This window comes from Microtus pennsylvanicus, chromosome X (assembly GCF_037038515.1).
Source record: "Microtus pennsylvanicus isolate mMicPen1 chromosome X, mMicPen1.hap1, whole genome shotgun sequence".
Lineage (NCBI taxonomy): Eukaryota > Metazoa > Chordata > Mammalia > Rodentia > Cricetidae > Microtus > Microtus pennsylvanicus.
The window spans coordinates 50,180,124-50,201,043 of NC_134601.1; the positions used below are offsets into that span (position 1 = coordinate 50,180,124).

Here is a 20,920-nt window from a genome sequence, read left to right on the forward strand (position 1 = left end):
ATGCTTCTTTTATTTGTTTAATGTTTCCATTTTCCTTCTTTGCTGACTTTTAAAAAATATATAAATAGACTTAAATTTAAATTTTAGTTTTTAATACCAATTTTTAAAGATATTCTATAATTCCATCATTTCTTCTTTCCTTTTCTCCCTTTAAGCCCTCCCACATAACCCACATTTTTCTTCTTTGTATTGACTACTTTTGTTTCCCCTTTTAAAACAGGGCTTCACTATCTTAACCAGATTGTTATTGAACTCAAAATCCTCCTGCCTTGGCCTCCCGCACAGGGATTACAGCTATGCAGCACTGTGACAGGCAGAAAAACCTATATTCTGGATCTTATTTATGAGATCAGGAAGAGGTAGGCACTTTTAAAAAAATCCTTCCTTAGGGGTGAGATTCTGGCCCCGCGGCGCCAGTCTGGGACGGGGAGCTCAGAGGTTCCTTGGCCCCCTATCCTTCTTGGGCTCTCTGCAGGGCCTCTACTCCCTGCATACCGCCTCTTTCTTCCTAGCCCACTCAGCTTCCATCCAGAACCCTCCCCACTTTGGCCCCACTGCCCCCTTTCAGCACATAACATCACCCATCCCAGCCTGTCTGGGCACTGGGTCCGAATCCTCGGGGCACCCAAGCGGGCGGGAGTTCCCTTGTTTCTATGGCCTGCCTGCACCAAGCAGGGTAGGCGCTTTGTTTGCGGGCTGCCCAACCAGCACGGAGGCCTGATCTCTCTGCGCCAGGAGAGTCAGCGTTGGGGAGAGCCAACATTGGGGAGAGCCAGCGTTGGGTAGGCAAAGAGACCTGATCCAGTAAAAGAAGATCCATAAGGGAGCATTTGGAAGAAGAGATGGGCAGACGCAAAGGCAAGAATTCGCCCAACAAGCTGAAAAGCAACATGAAGCCACCAGAAACCAGCAACCTCACAACAGGAGGACATGAACACCTTAATCAAGAAGAAGTAGAAAAGATTGACTTCATGAAAGTGATTGACGCCCTTAAACAGCATATAAAAAACGCCCTTATAGAAATGGATGAGAAATATAACAGAAAGTTTGAAGAATTGAATAAATCAGTGAATGATACCCTAGAAAACCAAGGAAAAACAATCAAACAGATAATGGAAACAGTTCAAGACTTGAAAACTGAAATGGAGGCAAAGAAGAAAACACAAACAGAGGGCCGGCTGGACATGGAAAATTCAAGTAAACAAACAGAGTCTACAGAAACAAGCATAACCAACAGAATACAAGAGTTAGAAGAAAGAATCTCAGATTTTGAAGATACCATAGAGAAAATAAACACACTGATCAAAGAAAACAGCAAGTCCAACAAACTCTCATCACAAAACATTCAGGAAATATGGGACACAATAAAAAGACCAAACCTAAGAATAATAGGAGTAGAAGAAGGAGAAGAAGTGCAGCTCAATGGTCCAGAAAATATATTTAATAAAATTATATTAGAAAATTTTCCCAACCTAAAGAAAGATATACCTATGAAATTTCAAGAAGCATACAGAACACCGAATAGGCTGGATCAAAAAAAAAAAAACATCCCCTTGCCATATAATTATCAAAACACAAAGGATACAGAATAAGGAAAGAATATTAAGAGCTGCAAAGGAAAAAGGCCAAATTACTTATAAAGGTAAACCTATCAGACTTACACCTGACTTCTTCATGGAAACCATGAAAGCCAGAAGGTCCTGGATAGATGTACTGCAGAAACTGAGAGACCATGGATGCAAGCCCAGATTACTATACCCAGCCAAGCTTTCGTTCACTATAAATGGAGAAAATAAAATTTTCCAGGATAAAAACAAATTTAAACAATACGCAGCCACAAATCCAGCCTTACAGAAAGTAATAGAAGGAAAATCACTAACCAAGGAGTCCAACAATGACCACAATAACTCAGACATCTAGAGACCCTTCACCAACACAAATCAAAGAAGGGAAGCACACAAACTCTATGACTAAAAAAGTGACCGGAGTTAACAACCACTGGTCTTTAATATCACTTAATGTCAATGGACTCAACTCACCTATAAAAAGGCACAGGCTAAGAGATTGGAAAAGAAAACAGGATCCAACATTCTGCTGTTTACAAGAAACACACCTCAACCACAAAGACAGGCACCTACTCAGAGTAAAGGGCTGGGAAAAGGCTTATCAAGCAAATGGACCTAAGAAACAAGCAGGTGTGGCCATACTAATCTCTAACAAAGTTGACTTCAAACTTAAATCAATCAGAAGAGATGGAGAGGGGCATTTTGTACTCATAACAGGAACAGTTCATCAGGATGAAGTCTCAATCCTGAACATCTATGCCCCTAATATAAAAGCACCCACGTACATAAAAGAAACATTGCTAAAACTCAAGGCAGCCATAAAACCGCACACACTAATAGTAGGAGACTTCAACACTCCTCTCTCACCAATGGACAGGTCAATCAGACAGAAACCTAACAGAGAAATAAGAGAATTGATGGAGGTAATGAATCAAATGGACTTAACAGACATCTATAGCACATTCTACCCAAATAGGAAAGAATATTCCTTCTTCTCTGCAGCTCATGGAACCTTCTCAAAAATCGACCACATAGTCGGTAACAAAGCAAACAACCACAGTTACAAAAAATATTAGTAACCACCTATGTCTTATCAGATCACCATGGATTAATGTTAGAATTCAACAACAATGCTACCCCCCAGAAAGCCTACAAATTCATGGAAACTGAACCGTCAACTACTGAACCATACCTGGATTAAGGAAGAAATAAAGAAAGAAATTAAAGTCTTCCTGGAATTCAATGAAAATAAAGAAACAACATACTCAAACTTATGGGACACTATGAAAGCAGTCCTAACAGGAAAGTTCATAGCACTAAGTGCCCACTTAAAGAAAACAGAGAAAGCTCACGTTGGAGACTTAACAGCCCACCTGAAAACTCTAGAAAAAAAAGAAGCAGACTTACCTAGGAGGAGTAGAAGACTGGAAATAATCAAACTGAGGGCTGAAATCAACAAAATAGAAACACAGAAAACAATACAAAGGATCAATGAAACAAAAAGCTGGTTCCTGGAGAAAATCAACAAGATTGACAAACCCCTATCCAAACCAATCAAACGGCAGAGAGCGAATTTGCAAATTAAGAAGATCAGAAATGAAAAGGGGGACATAACCACAGACACAGAGGAAATTCAGAGAATCGTTAGATCTTACTACAAAAGCCTATATGCCACAAAACTGGAAAATGTAAAGGACATGGACACTTTTTTAGATAAATACCATATACCAAAGTTAAACCAGGACCAGGTAAACAATCTAAATAGACCTGTTAGTCGTGAAGAATTAGAAGAGGTTATCAAAAACCTCCCTACCAAAAAAAAAAAGCCCCGGACCAGATGGTTTCAACGCAGAATTCTACCAGAACTTCCAAGAAGACCTAACACCTATACTCCTTAATGTATTTCACAATATAGAAACAGAAGAGGCATTGCCAAATTCCTTTTATGAAGCTACAGTTACTCTGATACCAAAACCACACAAAGACTCAACCAAGAAAGAGAATTATAGACCAATCTCACTCATGAACATCGATGCAAAAATCCTCAACAAAATACTGGCAAACCGAATCCAAGAACACATCCGAAAAATTATCCATTATGATCAAGTAGGCTTCACCCCAGGGATGCAGGGCTGGTTCAACATACGAAAATCTATAAATGTAATCCATCATATAAATAAACTGAAAGAAAAAAACATATGATCATTTCATTAGATGCTGAAAAAGCATTTGACAAAATTCAACATCCCTTTATGATAAAAGTATTGGAGAGATTAGGGATACAAGGGTCATACCTAAATATGATAAAAGCTATATACAGCAAGCCGACAGCTAACATCAAATTAAATGGAGAGAAACTCAAAGCCATCCCACTAAACTCAGGAACACGACAAGGCTGTCCACTCTCGCCATACCTCTTCAATATAGTGCTTGAAGTTCTAGCAATAGCAATAAGACAACATAAGGGGATCAAGGGGATTCGAATTGGAAAGGAAGAAGTGAAACTTTCGTTATTTGCAGATGATATGATAGTGTACATAAGCGACCCCCAAAACTCCACCAAAGAACTTCTACAGCTGATAAACACCTTTAGTAATGTGGCAGGATACAAGATCAACTCCAAAAAATTAGTCGCCCTCTTATACACAAAGGATATGGAAGCAGAGAGGGAAATCAGAGAAGCTTCACCTTTCACGATAGCCACAAACAGCATAAAATATCTTGGGGTAACTCTAACCAAGGAAGTGAAAGATCTATTTGACAAGAACTTTAAGGCATTGAAGAAAGAAATTGAGGAGTATTCCAGAAAATGGAAGGACCTCCCTTGCTCTTGGATTGGGAGGATCAACATAGTAAAAATGGCAATTCTACCAAAGGCAATTTATAGATTCAATGCAATCCCCATCAAGGTCCCATCAAAATTCTTCACAGATCTTGAGAGGACAATAATCAACTTTATTGGAAAAACAAAAAACCCAGGATAGCCAAAACAATCCTATACAATAAAGGATCTTCTGGAGGCATTACCATCCCTGACTTCAAACTCTACTACAGAGCTACAGTAATGAAGACAGGGTGGTACTGGCATAAAAACAGAGAAGTCGACCAATGGAATCGTATAGAAGACCCGAATTTTAACCCACAAACATATGAACACCTCATTTTTGATAAAGGAGCCAAAAGTATCCAATGGAAGAAAGAAAGCATCTTCAACAAATGGTGCTGGCATAACTGGATGTCCACCTGTAGAAGAATGAAAATAGACCCATATCTATCACCATGCACAAAACTCAAGTCCAAATGGATTAAAGACCTCACTATCAGTCAGAACACATTGAACCTAATAGAAGAGAAAGTGGGAAGTACCCTACAACAGATGGGCACAGGAGATTGCTTCCTATGTGTAACCCCAACAGCACAGACATTAAGGGCAACATTGAATAAATGGGACCTACTGAAACTGAGAAGCTTCTGTAAAGCAAAGGACACTGTCACCAAGACAAAAAGGCAACATACTGACTGGGAGAAGATCTTCACCAACCGTGCAACAGACAAAGGTCTGATCTCCAAAATATATAGAGAACTCAGGAAACTAGACTTTAAAATGCTAATTAACCCAATTAAAAAATGGGGCACTGAACTGAACAGAGAATTCTCAGCAGAGGAAGTGCAAATGGCCAAAAGACACTTAAGGTCATGCTCAACCTCCTTAGCGATCAGGGAAATGCAAATCAAAACAACTTTGAGATATCATCTTACACCTGTCAGAATGGCTAAAATAAAAAACTCCAATGATAGCCTTTGCTGGAGAGGCTGTGGAGGAAGGGGTACCCTCATCCATTGCTTGTGGGAATGCAATCTTGTGCAACCACTTTGGAAATCAGTGTTTCGGTTTCTCAGGAAATTCGGGATCAACCTACCCCTGGACCCAGCAATACCACTCCTGGGAATATACCCAAGAGATGCCCTATCATATGACAAGAGCATTTGTTCAACCATGTTCATATCAGTGTTATTTTTAATAGCCAGAACCTGGAAACAACCTAGATGCTCTTGAATGGAAGAATGGATGAAGAAAGTGTGGAATATATACACAGTAGAGTACTACGCTGTGGTTAAAAAAAACAATGACTTCTTGAATTTTGCATGCAAATGGATGGAAATAGAAAACACTATCCTGAGTGAGGTAACCCAGACCCAAAAAGATGAATATGGGATGTACTCACTCATAATTGGTTTCTAGCCATAAATAAGGGTCACGGAGTCTACAATTGGTGATCCTAAAGAAGCTAAGTAAGAAGGTGAACCAAAGGAAAAACATATAGTTATCCTCTTGGCTATGGGAAGTAGACAAAATTGCCGGGGAGAAAATTGGGATCTTGGGGGTGGGGTGGGATGGGGGTAAGGGGAGATGGGGAGAGAAAAGTGAGAAGGGGAGGATGGGGTTACTTGGGGGAAAAGGAGGATTGGGATAAAGGAAGGTTGGATAGGGGAGCACGGAAGCACAATTCTTAGTTAAGGGAGCCACCTTAGGGTTGGCAAGAGACTTGAACCTAGAGTGGCTCCCAGGAGCCCAAGGCGATGTCCCCAGTTAGTTCCCTGGGCAGCTGAGGATAGGGAACCTGAAATGACCCTAGCCTATAGCAATACTGACAAATATCTTGCATTTCATCATAGAACCTTCATCTGGTGATGGATGGAGATAGAGACAGAGACCCACACTGGAGCACTGGACTGAGCTCCCAAGGTCCCAATGAGGAGCAGAAGGAGGGAGATTATGAGCAAAGAAGTCGGGACCACGAGGGTGCACCCACCCACTGAGACAGTGGAGCTGATCTATTGGGAGCTCACCAAGGCCAGCAGGACTGTGACTGAAAAAGCATGGGTTAAAACTGGACTCTCTGAGCATGGCAAACAATGAGGGCTGATGAGAAGCAAAGGACAATGGCACGGGGTTTTGATCCTACATAATGTGCTGGCTTTGTGGGAGCCTAGCCAGTTTGGATGTTCACCTTCCTAGATATGGATGGAGGGGGGAGGACCTAGAAGTTACCACAGGGCAGGGAACCCTGACTGCTCTTTGGACTGGAGAGGGAGGGGGAGAGGAGTGGGGGCAGGGGGAGAAGGTTGGGAGGACGGGGAGAAGGGTGGGAGGAGGGGGAGGGAAATGGGAGGCTGAGAGGAGGTGGAAACTTGTTTTTTTTTTCCTTTTCTCAATAAAAAAAGAAAAGGAAATAAAAAATTCTAAACTGATTAGAGCAAATTAAAAAAAATATCCTTCCTTAGACCTTGTTGTAATATGGGCGGCGGGGCTGCGTCCCCAACACCCCAGCCGCCTGCTCGGCTAGCTTATGCCCGAAATAACAGCACACAAACTGTATTCATTTAAACACTGCCTGGCCCTTTAGCTCTTGCCCTTACTGGCTAATTCTGATATACCGATCAACCCATCTCTAATAATCTGTGAGCACTGGTCTTACCGGGAAGATTCTAGGTTGGAGCTTCATCGCGTGTGTCTGCCCAGGAGAGGGGCATGGTGTCTCCCTGAGGCGTCTGCTCCCGAGAGGAGAGCTGTCGAGTCTGACCTCACTTCCTCTTCCTCCCGGCATTCTGTTCTGTTTACTCCACCTACCTATGTCCTAACCAATAAAATGGGCCAAGGCAGTTCCTTTATTAGCCAATGACCTTCCTCCATCAAGACCTTCTCCTCCTCAGAACTGTATTTCTCAGTCCTTTACTTGTATATTCTGGGTACACTTTTTTAAATAAACTGCTTGTGTTTGCATCTTTGACTCAGCATTTACATACGTGAAAACTAGTTTACAACAGGATCTATCCATGCAATAAAGCTCCATGTACAGTTAATCCAAAACTCTTCGGTTTAGCCTCAGGCAGATTTTTAGGACAAGGAGCAAAAACCAGCCACATGTTTTGCCAAAATATTGTAAGAATGATTTCTAGATAAGTTGTTAATATCATTCCTCTCTGCAAGTTCTTGAGCTGGATCTAATTCACATTTTTCTCAGCATTATTGTCTTGCAAACTCTTAGTAGCATGGCCCCACTAAGACTTGCTTATAGTGTTTTAACTGCTTCCCTAGTACATAGTCCCCAAGTCTTCCACATTCATCCAGTGAACAGTGTATGGTCAAACCTCAGCAATAGTTTGAATTAATGGCATTGACAGAAGAGGTATCAAGATAGCCTAGTTAGTATTGACTATGTTATATAGTTGTCAGTAGTCACTCTTATGCAGATCTACAATGAAAAGAAGCAAGTCAGACAAAAAAACACAAAATATACAGTTTGAGGAGAAAAGAGACACCAGGAAGTGTAACGGAGCTAAGTCCAGTGCTCAAGGAGAGAAACAGGTGTTTTTTGTTTTTGTTTTTGTTTTTATTTTTTAAATCCTGATGCTAAACGAAATAAAGGGAGTAGTGACTTCAGGGCAGGACCTCACTTAGCTAAGCTTCTAACTCATGAAAATGAATCAATGAAACATATAAGCAGTGAAGAAAGCCATCAACAACAGAAAACTTATACAAATATAACTGAATAATTGTACCAAGTTCTAGACCCTGGATGCATCAGAATGTGGCAATTTTGGCTATGTGGTTCTGTCAAGGATAGAAGAAAAGGGTTATGGAATCTCCTTCCACTACTAAGGAAAGCATCTGAGGCCAGGAGTATATCAGGGGTGACCCTGTATGGTGGCCTAGAGAGGTCATTATGTGAAGCTGTGCAGGAGAAGCCTCATTTGTGTTAGAGATGCCAGAGCCATGGGATACCTGCCAAGGAAAACTGCTAACAGGGAGTGGAAACAGCCCAAAAGAACTATGTTGCAGTCAACAACGCTGAAGGAGGTGGAGATCTGATGAGCGTTTTGACATCAGACACGGAGATGCAGAGTTTAGAGTTTGCCCAGCTGGTTTTCAGTCTTGCTTTGGTCCAGTGTTTCCTCATTATGCTTCCTTTTCTTTATTTTGGAATAGTAATGTATATGCTGTGCCATTATATGTTGGATGTATGTGGTCTGCTTTTTTATTTTGATTTTACGTGGGGTTACAGTTAAGAGATGGCATGAAACCTAGAAGAGACTTTGGACTTTGCAACATTGTTGAGACTGTAACAGACTATGGGGACTTAAGGAGTTGGACCAAAAACATTTTGCATTATGATATGGCTCCAAGTCCCTGGGGGCCAAGGAGTGGAATGTGACTTCACAGCAATAGGACAGTGACTAAGACAAGGAGTGTGAATCATTTGGCTCCTTCTAGTCCCAAGCTACTATTAGCTTTACTTGTTAAAGAAAGAAACAGAATCAGAGAATAACTTATGTCCCCAAATTTATGATGCTAAGTAATGAAACCTAAGTTCATATTCAAGTATTAAGATTGGGGGTGAAGCTCAACAAAGGAACACCTACTTGTTCAACATATTTTGGATCATGAGTTCCATGTATACCATCACCAAAAGTCAGACTGAAACAAAAGCCAAGAAAACCTAAACAATCTTCCTTCTGAGCAATATACAGATAAGAAGGTGGGCTCTATTACTTGAGTTGTGAGAGAGAAAACGAAAATTAAATTGAAGGGAAAACAATGAAAAACTGATAGGAGACAATAGTTATAATCTGGGCCCTGATAATACCTATCAGATATGTAATAAGATCAGTTATCAAACTGGTTGTTTTGATCCTGCTGATGTTGACAACTTTCTCTCTTAGGATTCTGGACCAACCTCTGCCCTGTTGTTTCTTTCCTCTCTGCTTCCCCTGTGGGAGTCCAGTTCCAAACTGAAGATTTTACTACTAACAGACAATGAAAAGGTAATTTTCATACCAAAGAATTAGCCTGGATAGGATGGAGCTAAGGGGAATGACCTGGCATAAACAACTCTAGACTGAAATAAAGAAGTTATCAAGTAGCGTGTGTTAAGGAACTTTACTATTTTAGATGTTATGAAAGCTTCTGTACTCCCTCTCCTTCCTTCCTTTCTTCTTTCCTTCCTCCCTCCCTCCCTTCCTTTCTTTCTTTTCTTTTTTTTTTGAGACAGGGTTTCTCTGTGCTGCTTTGGAGCCTGCTGTGGGACAATGGTCTTTTAGCCTGTCACTTGTATTATTTTTAATAAAAGGCTGATTGGCCAGTAGCCAGGCAGGAAGTATAGGTGGGGCAACCAGGCAGGAAGTAGAGGCAGGACAACTAGAATTCTGGGAAAGGGAAGTTTCAGTCTGCAGTCTTCACCCAGATGCAGAGGACACAAGATGTGACTGCCTTACTGAAAAAGGTACCAAGCCAAGTGGCTAACACAGACAAGAATTATGGGCTAATATAAGTTATAAGAGTTAATAGGAAGCCTGAGATACTGTGATTTCTTTGGGACTTAATGACTGTGGGAACCAGGCAGGACAGAAACCTCAGTCAACAGAATGGTGCCCAATGTGTGGACAACTGCATCCACATAAAGCTTGAGAAAGTTTGGGAAGTAATTTTAGACAGAAAAGCATAGAGTTAAGCATGACTCATTGATAACAGCATTTTCTCAGGTGGGTTCTGCTTGCTAGATGCAAGTTCTCCCATTTAGGAGAGGCTTCCTGATTCAGCTTTAGCTGCAAAACCTTGCAGCTCTTTTAAGAGGCTCTGCCACAAAACACTTAAATGGTGCTTATGAATAGCCTACAGCATGCTTCTTGGTGGTGTCAGGGACCTTGAAATGCCATACAGTTGTGGCAATAAACATGGCTCTGGCCAGTACCCCCCACCGTAAAGCTAGATTCTCAGAAAGCTAAAAAAATGGGGTGGATCTAGCCGTGAAAGCCACAGCTTTAATCCTAGCAATATTGCTTAGCAAATTAAAGACTCCTGTGGTCAGAAAAAAGAGGTATACAGTAGAGAGAGATTCAAAAACGAAGCAAACCTCAACAGTTTATAGTGTGTTAAAAATATATGTAGACTTGGGAGAGAAAATAAAAAGAAAAAAAGGATAAAGTCCTTAAAATAAAAAAGAAAGAAAGAGAGTGGTTGGGTGTGGTGGCACATACCTTTAATCCCAACACTTGGGAGATAGAGGCAGGCAGACATCTGTGAGTTTAAGGTATGATAGCCCACACCTTTAATCCCAACACTAGGAAGACAGAGGCAGGCAGAGCTCTGTGAATTCAAGATGTGGTAGTGTACACCTTTAATCCTGTAGGGATAGCCCAGCCCATTGTGAGGGTGTGTTCGCCTCAGGCAAATGTTTATGTATAAATCTGGTGGGCGTGAGCCCCACCGCTCTCTTTTTTGTATCCCATGCTCATTGCTGGATCCCTGGTGTTGTAAGCTATCCCTTCATTAAAATTTGCTGTTTCATATTAAGCTAGCCTGGTTATTTACGCCACTTACATAATCCCAGCACTTGGGGGGCAGAGGCAGGCAAATTAAAAGAAATAGAGGGCCGGGCGGTGGTGGCGCACACCTTTAATCCCAGCACTCGGGAGGCAGAAGCAGGCGGATCTCTGTGAGTTCGAGACCAGCCTGGTCTACAAGAGCTAGTTCCAGGACAAGCTCCAAAACCACAGAGAAACCCTGTCTCGAAAAACCAAAAAAAAAAAAAAAAAAGAAATAGAGGTTAAAATAAAGCCACGTAAAGATGGAAAACACAGAGTCTGAATACTGTATGTTATTATGTTCTCTTTGAGTTGTTTGAATGCTGAGGAAGGAGCAACAGCTGCTAAAAGATATTTGTTTATAAATACTGATGAATTAATCCAAGATAGGTATTTTGAAAATACATTGACTTCAAAATTGAAGAAGAGGTTTTGCTTTTGTTTTCACAGGAAATGTGAGGCTATCGATTGATTCTGGGTTAAGAAAGATCAGGTTTGATCAAGGAAGACCCCCTGAGAAATCTCCAATAGGAGTGGACGACCCAGATGTCTGAGTTCTACATCCAGAGCAGATTCAAGACTGCTGCTTTAGATGATTAAGCCTCACAGAATTTTCCAGTAAGGACTTGATCATAATTCTATATTTTCTTTAGGTTGCTGTAAGATTATCAGTGTCCCCAATCAGCAGGATATAATCTGGAAAACTACACCCACAAGGTAGGACAGAAACCTCAGTCAACAGGAGCCTGTACTGTAACTAGCTCTTGTAGACCAGGCTGGCCTCGAACTCACAGAGATCCACCTGCCTCTACCTCCCAAGTGCTGGGATTAAAGGCATGTGTCACCACTACTAGGCTCACTTATTCTTTCTTTTGTTTGCTTTTATGTGCATATTCTTTGCTTCTGTCTCCTAAACTCTCATATATTATCAAGACTGCTTGATATTAAAATTACCTGAAATCTACCTACCACTCCACACATGAGATTGTCAACAAAGTAAGCCTCCAATCCTAGCCTTTTTCACAGCTTGCAGTCCCTCATTCCCTTGTTGGCACCCATGAATTGTTGAGATCACCAGGGAACAATACTCTCATCTGCTGAGACAACAGCCAGATGTTGATGGCAAAGATAAAGCAAGATAACAAGGATACAAAAGATATAATAGCTTTGCAATCTTATAGGGCCCGAAGCCAATTAGCTCTGAGCAATTCCTAAAGGAGTCATCATTTTATATAAAAATAGTTCTGCTGGCTCCATGAAAGAGGAAAACCAAAGCCCCAAAGGACATCCCTGCACTCAGGTCATATTGCACTTGTGGCATACTGGGTAATATGCATATTGCACACACCTCAGAGTTTGGCAGGAGGCATCACCATGATATGTGGCAAGGTAAACTGTAATGTAGCAGAAGGGGGCAGTTTGCCCTCCAGATGACACTGGTGTGTGTGTGTGTGTGTGTGTGTGTGTGTGTGTGTGAGAGAGAGAGAGAGAGAGAGAGAGAGAGAGAGAGAGAGAGAGAGAGAGGTATATACAAATTGAGCCTAGAGACGTTGTTCAGCATCCTACATTGCAGAGGACCCATCTTCAAAACACTCATAAATAATGATCACACCTAAAATGTAGATGAAGCTCAAAGTTTGGGAGAATATCTCTACAACAGATTATATAGAGAAGAATACATTTAAAAAAACCAGTTAGTATTTCTTGTCAAATACAAACTACACAGTAATAATAATATTTTTAAATAGATTTATTTATTTATTTGGTGTTTTGCCAGCATGTATGTCTGTATGAAGTGTCAGATCCCTGGAACTAGAGTTACAGACAGTTGTGAGCTGCCATGTGGGTGCTGGGAATTGAACCCAGAAGAGCAGCCAGTGTTCTTAACCATTGAACCGTCTCTTTCAATAGTAATGACTTAGAAATTTTTCCAGGGAGAAGACTGGTACATGAAAATTTACCACATAATTTTGTTTTACTTGGTATACATTTAGTTTTTTCATAACAATGAAATATGAAGATATGTATGGGTAGTCACTCTTGTACTCTTTTTGAAACAGCATAATGTTTTTAAATAGGCCCAAGTTATTGAAGATGCTGAATAGTTTTCCATTTAGTAGCTTTAGAACTTTAGGTTCAGACATTAAGAAATTAGTTACAGGTCTAATCTAAAACTAGATAATACCCTGAAATGTTTTGTCTTATATGAAAATTAATTGCTCTGTAAAATGATTAGGTACAGCTGGTAGGAAATAATAAGTACTTTAATTTTTCTTCAGACATATTTTAAATACAGCCTATTCCTCAGTTTATTAGCACCAATAAACATGGATCATTTAATAAAACTTGCTAAATTTAGAAGATAATGCTAATTCTAAATTTCCTATGTTTGAGCCTGGTGAGATAGCACAACAGTCAAGAAGTCAAGCCGGATGATCTGAGTTTGAGCCCCAGGATCCACATGGTGGTTAGAAGGAATCAATTGCCTGCCACACATTGACTTCTGATCTCCATGCATACACCATGATTTGTACACTAGTACACTAAAAATATCTGTAAAATAAGTTCATACATTAGTATGTACAATAAAATTTCTTTATTTTCTTATGTCTGTTTAATAAACTTTCTGCCAAATGTGTATTTCTTTCTATATCTTACTATCTATTTATACACAGGTTATTAGGCTATCTTTTTGGCTCCAAGTATGTGTTTCTAAAATGCTTTATATTTTAAAAAGTTTCACAAGCAAAAGCACCCCTGTATATCCTTTATCCTTAATAGGAGGGAAAAATTTCCCACTATCCTGTTAGTGTTCATAATTGAACTCATAAAATAAATGGGCATTAGATTAGAGAAAGTAACCTATTAAAATTCACTGTGTACATAAGGACATCACAGAAAAGTAAAGCAAATGTTTTAACTAAGCATGATCTGGAATCTTATATGCCCTCATCCTAAATTGTTATTATTACTATTTGAAATGGGGGATATGCCCCTCCCCTGACCCTCTGCATTCTTGTAAAGAGCCAGATGTGACAGTACACATTGGTACCCAGCCACTGATTAAGTAAAGACAGGGGGATTCATGGGCTGCTGGCCAGCGAGTCTAGCCAATTGGTGAGCTCCAGGTTTGGTGAGAGACTGTTTTTTTTTTTTTTAAAAAAAAATGAAATGGAGGCCAAGCGGTGGTGGTGCACGCCTCTGATCCCAGCACTCGGGAGGAAGAGACAGCAAGAGTTCTGTGAGTTTTAGGCCAGCCTGGACAACCAAAGCTACAAGAAACTGTCTAGAAAAAAAAACAAGAAAAAAATGAAGTGGAAAAAGATAGAGGAAGATATTCAATGGCTACCTCTGACCTTTCCCCACCACACACACAAACACTTATTGGACAGGCAAATTGGTCTGTTGGTAAAGTGTCTGCCCTGCAAGTCTGATAACTTAAAAAGGTGTGTGCATGCATGCATGCATACATGGTGTGGGGGCAGACTCCCAAAAGTTGTTTTCCAATCTCCACATGCATGTACTTATACTGACACATCAAACACATACATACAATAATTAATTTTTTGAGACATGGTTTCTCCACATAGCTCTGACTGTCCTAGAGTTCACTATGCAGATCAGGCTGGCTTTGAACTCACAGAGGTCCACCTTGTCTCTATCTCCCAAGTGCTAGAATTAAAGGCATGTGCCATCACACCTGGCTAAATTAAATTTTTTTGATTAACTTTTTAGTTAGCGTGTAAAATGATGTCTCTTTGTGGCATCTTTTCATATATACACACATTGTGGTTTGCTCATATTTGATCCAATTACTGTCCCTTCTTCACCCCATTTCCGTAGTCTCCTTTCTGCCTTCATGCTATACACACACATACCCATACGTGTGTATCTAGATTCTCCATGAGAAGAAACATGCAAGATTTGTCTTTTTTTGCACATTTGAAGTTTACTCATGTATTCGTCAACCCAAATCATAATGCTAGTCTTCCCATTATCATAGGGCTCCCTAAAGAGACCAATGATAACAATCAAGACTGCTGGAATTTTCTACTGAGCATTGAGAAGATGAGTGCCATTGGAACTCTCTTGCTGTTTTAACTCTGAAATGTGCATCTAGAAGGACCAAAAGAGGTTTGAGGGATCTGAGGAAAGCAGCAGAGGCTAGGCTGCTTTCTCAGGTAGAACACATATTTTTAGACATGTTATTTTTGCTTGTCAGTTTGTTGATTTTTCATGTCCAGTTCTTCGTTAGTCTGAGTCACTCTGCTCATTTTCTCCTGCCTGTGTCCGGTTCCTCCACAGCTTTGCGGAGGTCCATTTCCTTTGTGTGGTTCACTTGAGCATTTCTCTGACTCATGTTTCGTCAGCACTTCTGCCATAATTATTCCATAGATTCAGTCCTCTCTCCACACTGAATTTTTCTAGAATTATTTTCTTCACTTCCTGCCTTTAACAAGATTTTTCTTCACAGCGAGATCAAAAGAGGAATACTTAGCCGGGCGGTAGTGGCGCACGCCTTTAATCCCAGCACTTGGGAGGCAGAGGCAGGCGGATCTCTGTGAGTTCGAGACCAGCCTGGTCTAGAAGAGCTAGTTCCAGGACAGGCTCCAAAACCACAGAGAAACCCTGTCTCGAAAAACCAAAAAAAAAAAAAAAAAAAAAAAAAAAGAGGAATACTTTTCAACTAGGGCCGAAGTGCTGAAGCTGTTATGAATAGACTCATGGGGATAGCATAGAGGTGGTGATATCTGTGGATTGTCTTCAGCAATAGGAAGGAAGTAGACATTAGATTTGTCATTGAGCTCTGGCTCCTGGATTTCACCTGTGTTGGGGCAATAGGTGAGCCCAATGTCATGGTCATGGGTAACAGTCTGTTCTGGTTCAAATGTGTGTGTGTGGGGGGGGGGTAGATGCCTATTTTCTTGGTTGCAATTGTACTTAGTGACCCTTGCCATTACATTTAGAATACCTGTTAAATGGGTTATTCAGCTACAGAGGGCACTACTCCTGACATACAGATAATGGGAACTGCTTTTGAGAACTCTTGAGTGTTTTTTATTCTTTAAATGGGCTTAATTAACTTATTCTTATATTATTACCCTATGTAGTAACCCCAAATAAAACCTGGGTCCTCTGCACAGAGAATCTAATGATTGAAGAGTTCCTGATGGGAGATTTGATGAACATGGCTGAGGTCAGACGGTCAGATTATTGTAGGCCCTGGAGTTGGCCTTGGTGAAGTTGTCTAGGGTGGTAATGAAGCCCCTGGCTGACATCTGGAAATCATCAATACCTGCCATCATCAAAAGATTCTTGGGTACAGGAGCAGAGATGATGCCAGTTCATCTAAGGACAGAAATAAGATGCACCAACACAAAGCCACTACATCCTGTCACCTATATGGAACAGTGTGGGGCTTCTGTCTTAGGGTTTTATTACCCTAAGAATAAAGAAGAATAAAGAAGAGACACCATGACCATGGCAACTCCTATAAAAGAAAACATTTAATTGGGGCTGGCTTACAGCTCAAAAGTTTAGTCCATTATTGTCGCTGTGTGATGTGGGAGTCCCCTCTGTGTGCTGTGATTACCATTAATGAATAAAGAAACTGCCTTGACCTGTTGATAGGGCAGAACTTAAGTAGGCAAAGAAGATGGAAGCTGGAAAAAAGAAGGGCAGAGAGAGATATGCCATGGAGCCTCCAGAGTCAGACATGCTGAATCTTTCTGGGTAAGCCACTGCCACATGGCGATATACAGATTAATAGAAATAGGTTAAATTAATGTAAGAGTTTGCCAATAAAAAGCTAGAGCTAATGGGCCAAGCAGTGATTTAATTAATACAGTTTCTGTGTGATTATTTCGGGGTTAAGCTCACTGGGCATCCAGGAACCAAACAAGCAACCTTCACCCAACAGTTGTGGGAAGCATGGTGCTGTAGATTTAACTGGGAGAACTACATCTGGATAGGCAGGCAGCAGAAAGAGAGAACGAGCCACTAGGTTTGTCTTGAACTTTTGAAACTTGAAACAAAGCGTGCCCCCAGTGGCATACTTCCTTCAACAAGGACACACCTCCCAATAGTGCCACTCTTTTTTTTTTTTTTGGTTTTTCGAGACAGGGTTTCTCTGTAGCTTTGGAGCCTGTCCTGGAACTCCCTTTGTAGACCAGGCTGGCCTCGAACTCACAGAGATCCGCCTGCCTCTGCCTCCCAAGTGCTGGGATTAAAGGCGTGCGCCACCACCGCCCGGCTCCAATAGTGCCACTCTCTATGAGCCTATGGAAGCCATTTTCATTCAAACCATCACAGCTTGATAATCTTGTTTCCTCAGTAGCCTCACCACACAAGGACAATGGGAAGTTTGGACAAGACGATGGCCCCTTCGATGGCAATGGCTACCTCCTTGGGTCAGTTAACACCAAGACAAACATGACCATTGTAGTGCTAATGTTAACAAAAACCTTGAACCTCCTCTCCTGGTTAACCTGAGTCTGCTTCTGCACTGGCATGACTGGTCTTCAGACCCTCATCCTTAGTGGCTGCTTCCAGGAAAAAATCAATAATCTCAGACTCTTCAACGGGTTGGGAGAACAGCTAGAGCTCATCCAGGGACTTGGACTTGATTTTTTTTCTTGGTTGTGAGCTTAACCCTTAATGGTTGAGCCATCTCTCCAGCCCCCAGTGACTTGATTCTTATGTCCTTGACTAAGCTGCCAAGCTTGGTGAAAGGAATCCACTCCTCTCTGGCTTTTCCTCTATGAGTTTTGTGACCTTAGCCTATTCTTAAAAGAAAATTCCTTGGCCTCCCAACCTGGGCTGCACAGGTCCTCCTGGCTTTCCTCCTACAATGGTATCACCTACCAACTCCCACCATTTGGTGTTTTCCTTGAGAATCAAGGGATTTTAAATTAACACCCCTCCCCCCACACACACACCACAGACACAAACATGGCCTTGCTGTAGCTCTAGGTAACTTCAAAAGATCAATCACTGTGCCTCAGCCTGAGTTGTTCTGGGAATTACAGGTTTGTGACTGCATTCTCAACCGACCTGGTTCTACCCGCCCCATCCCCAGTTGATTTCTTTTAACTCCTGGGCTGATATCTTGCCATTTCTTTCCACTGAATACTTTCTGTATTTAATCTGGCTTTGTCTATTTTTGGAGTTGTTCACATCTTTGTGTTGTATTTGAGCATCTTCTAATACCAAAGTTGAGGAGATAGCAACTGGGTGTATATATAGCTCTGAGTCTCACCACCACACCCCCGAATTTCTGAGCCACTGTCTTCAGGCATAAAAGGAGGTGGATTGCCTCTGGGTTAACATCAGGATCAATGAGAACCATTTTACACATTTTTGTGTCATTATTGGTTACTTGTGACTGTTGACTGACCCAGAATGGTAGGTAGTTAGATCGGCCAATAAAGGCCATCTTTCCTGGGGGCAAATTTCCTTAAAAGACTCATTTCTGTTCAATCAAACTATTTCCCATTACCTACTTGAAGCTGCTTCTATACTACATGTCTGTTTGGCTAGGGGATATATCTTTTAAATGGAGGTATTGACTTTACCACACTGTCACCACACTGACAACTACTCTTCTGGGATTCTAAGGAACCAGTGTTCCCATTGGCCAGGTCCACTCAGTTGCCCCTTTCCAGTTTCAAATCTCTTGCTGCTTCCTGCAGTAGCACACACACACACACACACACACCCCTTTTGTTCTGTGCCCTGTAAGCAGATACACCCGGTAAAGGCCCCCAGGTGTACTGGAAGTCCCTTACTGGTAAGGTGCTGTTCATGTGCCTGCTATATCACTCTCTCTCATTTTTTTGTCTCCCCCTCTTCTATCACTTTAGAACTCTTCCTCTCCTCACACAATTCCCCAGCTGTTTTCTTGTTTTATATCCATCTATCTTAATCTGGCTTTACACATGATCATAAATGTTTGATTAAAGCTTTCTCTTCTATGATAAGAGAGGTTTGTATTTTTTGTTGTGGTTGCTAATTTTACTTGGTTATGACAATTGATCCTTGACAATTGAGAGGTTTTATTTTTTTTTCTGACAAGGTTATCTGAAGAAGGCCCCTTCCTCTTGCAATTTCTTAGGCAGGTGTAGTCCCTGGGGCCTGTAAATTCAGTGTTTTGTGGACTAAGGCAGGCCACTTATGACATTCTAGCTACTATGAAGTAAGAAACATATTAAAGGTACAGCTCTCATATTGGGGGTAGCAGTTTCTAAATACCATCAATTCACATTCCTAGAGTCTTAACTTTACATTTGCTTACTCAATTTGAAATCTCTTTTAACTCTGCCCTCCCAAAAACATATTTGAGAATAAATTGCAAACAAACAAACAAAAACCCAAAAACCAGAGCCGGGCGGTGGTGACGCATGTCTTTAATCCCAGCACTCGGGAGGCAGAGGCAGGTGTATCTCTGTGAGTTCAAGACCATCCTAGTCTATAAGAGCTAGTTCCAGGACAGGCTCCAAAGCTACAGAGAAACGCTGTTTCAAAAAACCAGAAAAAAAGTTGCAAAATCTTTCATTATTTCAGTGAGACGTTTCTTTTTTGAGACTGGGTCTCTCTATATACTTTCAGCTTGGGGTGCTCAGTTTCAGCCTCCGAGTCCTTAGATTTTCGGCTTGTGTCACCATGCTTGACCGAGTCTTCTTTATTTCTTTCTTTTCTTTCTCTTTTGCTTTTATTTATTTTTATTTTTTATTTTTGTTTTTCTAGACAAGGTTTCTCTGTGTAACAGACCTGGCTGTCCTGGAACTCACTTTGAAGACCAGGCTTGCCTCGAACTCACTGAAATCTGCTTGCCTCTGCCCCTGAGTGCTGGGATTAAAGGCATGTGCCACTACCACCTGGCTATCTTTTTTTTTTTCAAGACTGGGGCTGGAGAGATGGCTTAGTCGTTAAAGGCTAGGCTCACAATCAAAAATATTTTTCAAGACGGAATTTATCTACGTAACAGTCCTTGCTGTCCTGGAACTTGCTCTGTAAACTAGCCTGGCCTTGAACTTACAGAGATCTACCTGTCTCTGCCTCCCAATTACTGGGATTAAAGACGTGTGCCACCACTGCCTGGCCTATGTATTTATTTTTATGTGTATGGATGTTTTGTCTGAATGTATGTGCTGAACTGCATATGTGCACTGTCATCTTAGCTACCTTTGTTGTTGTTGTTGTTTTGTTTTGTTTCTCGAAACGGGGTTTTAGCTTTGGACCCTGTCCTAGAACTCACTCTGTTGACCAGACTGGCATTGAACTCACAGAGATCCACCTGCCTCTGCCTCTCAAGTGCTGGGATTAAAGGTGTGTGCTACCACTGCCCAGTGTGCACAGTCATCTTAAGTCAGAAGAGGGTGTCTGATCCTTTGGGACTGGAGTTACAGATCCTTGGAAATGACCACTTGGGTGCTGGGACTCCAAACTGTGGGGTCTAGAAGAGCAGCCAGTGCTCTTAACTACTGAGTCATTGCTTGTTTCTTAGAACAGGGCTTTTTCTGTAACAATTACAGTGCACATATTTCAGTCAAGAAAATAACTATGATACAATATTATTACTTTACTTACAAATATCCAAATTAAGTCAATTGTGCTAGTAATACACTTTTTTTAAATTAATTAATTTTACATTCTGACCAAAGCTTCCCCTCCCTTCTGTCCTCCGACTCCCTCTCCCTCCCCTCCATCTCCTCCACAACCCATCCCTCCTGCATATTCCCTCAGAAAGGGGCAATCCTCCCACGGGCATCAGTAAAGCATGGCACATCCAGCAGCCATGAGACCAAGCACCTCCCCCTGTATTCAGGCTGAGGAAGGCAGCCCAGCATGAGGAATATGTTCCTAAAAGCCAAAGCATTAGGAACAACCCCCACTTCCATTGACAGGAGTCCCACAAATAGACCAAGCTAAATAACCATCATATCTATGTAGAGGGTCTAGGTCAGTCCCATGCAGGCTCCTTCCTTGTT

The 20,920-nt window shown here is 41.3% G+C and overlaps 1 long non-coding RNA gene across 3 annotated transcripts in view; it reads left to right on the plus strand.

Moving 5' to 3' along the window:
• LOC142841762 (uncharacterized) overlaps positions 1 to 13,538 on the plus strand; it is a 160,241-nt gene extending 146,703 nt beyond the window's left edge. For all 3 annotated transcript variants that reach the window (XR_012909091.1, XR_012909093.1, XR_012909092.1), the window contains 2 exons: positions 9,291 to 9,392; positions 11,382 to 13,538. This is a non-coding gene — a long non-coding RNA (uncharacterized LOC142841762). The remainder of the gene's footprint in view (positions 1 to 9,290; positions 9,393 to 11,381) is intronic.
• The last annotated feature ends 7,382 nt before the right edge of the window (positions 13,539 to 20,920 follow it).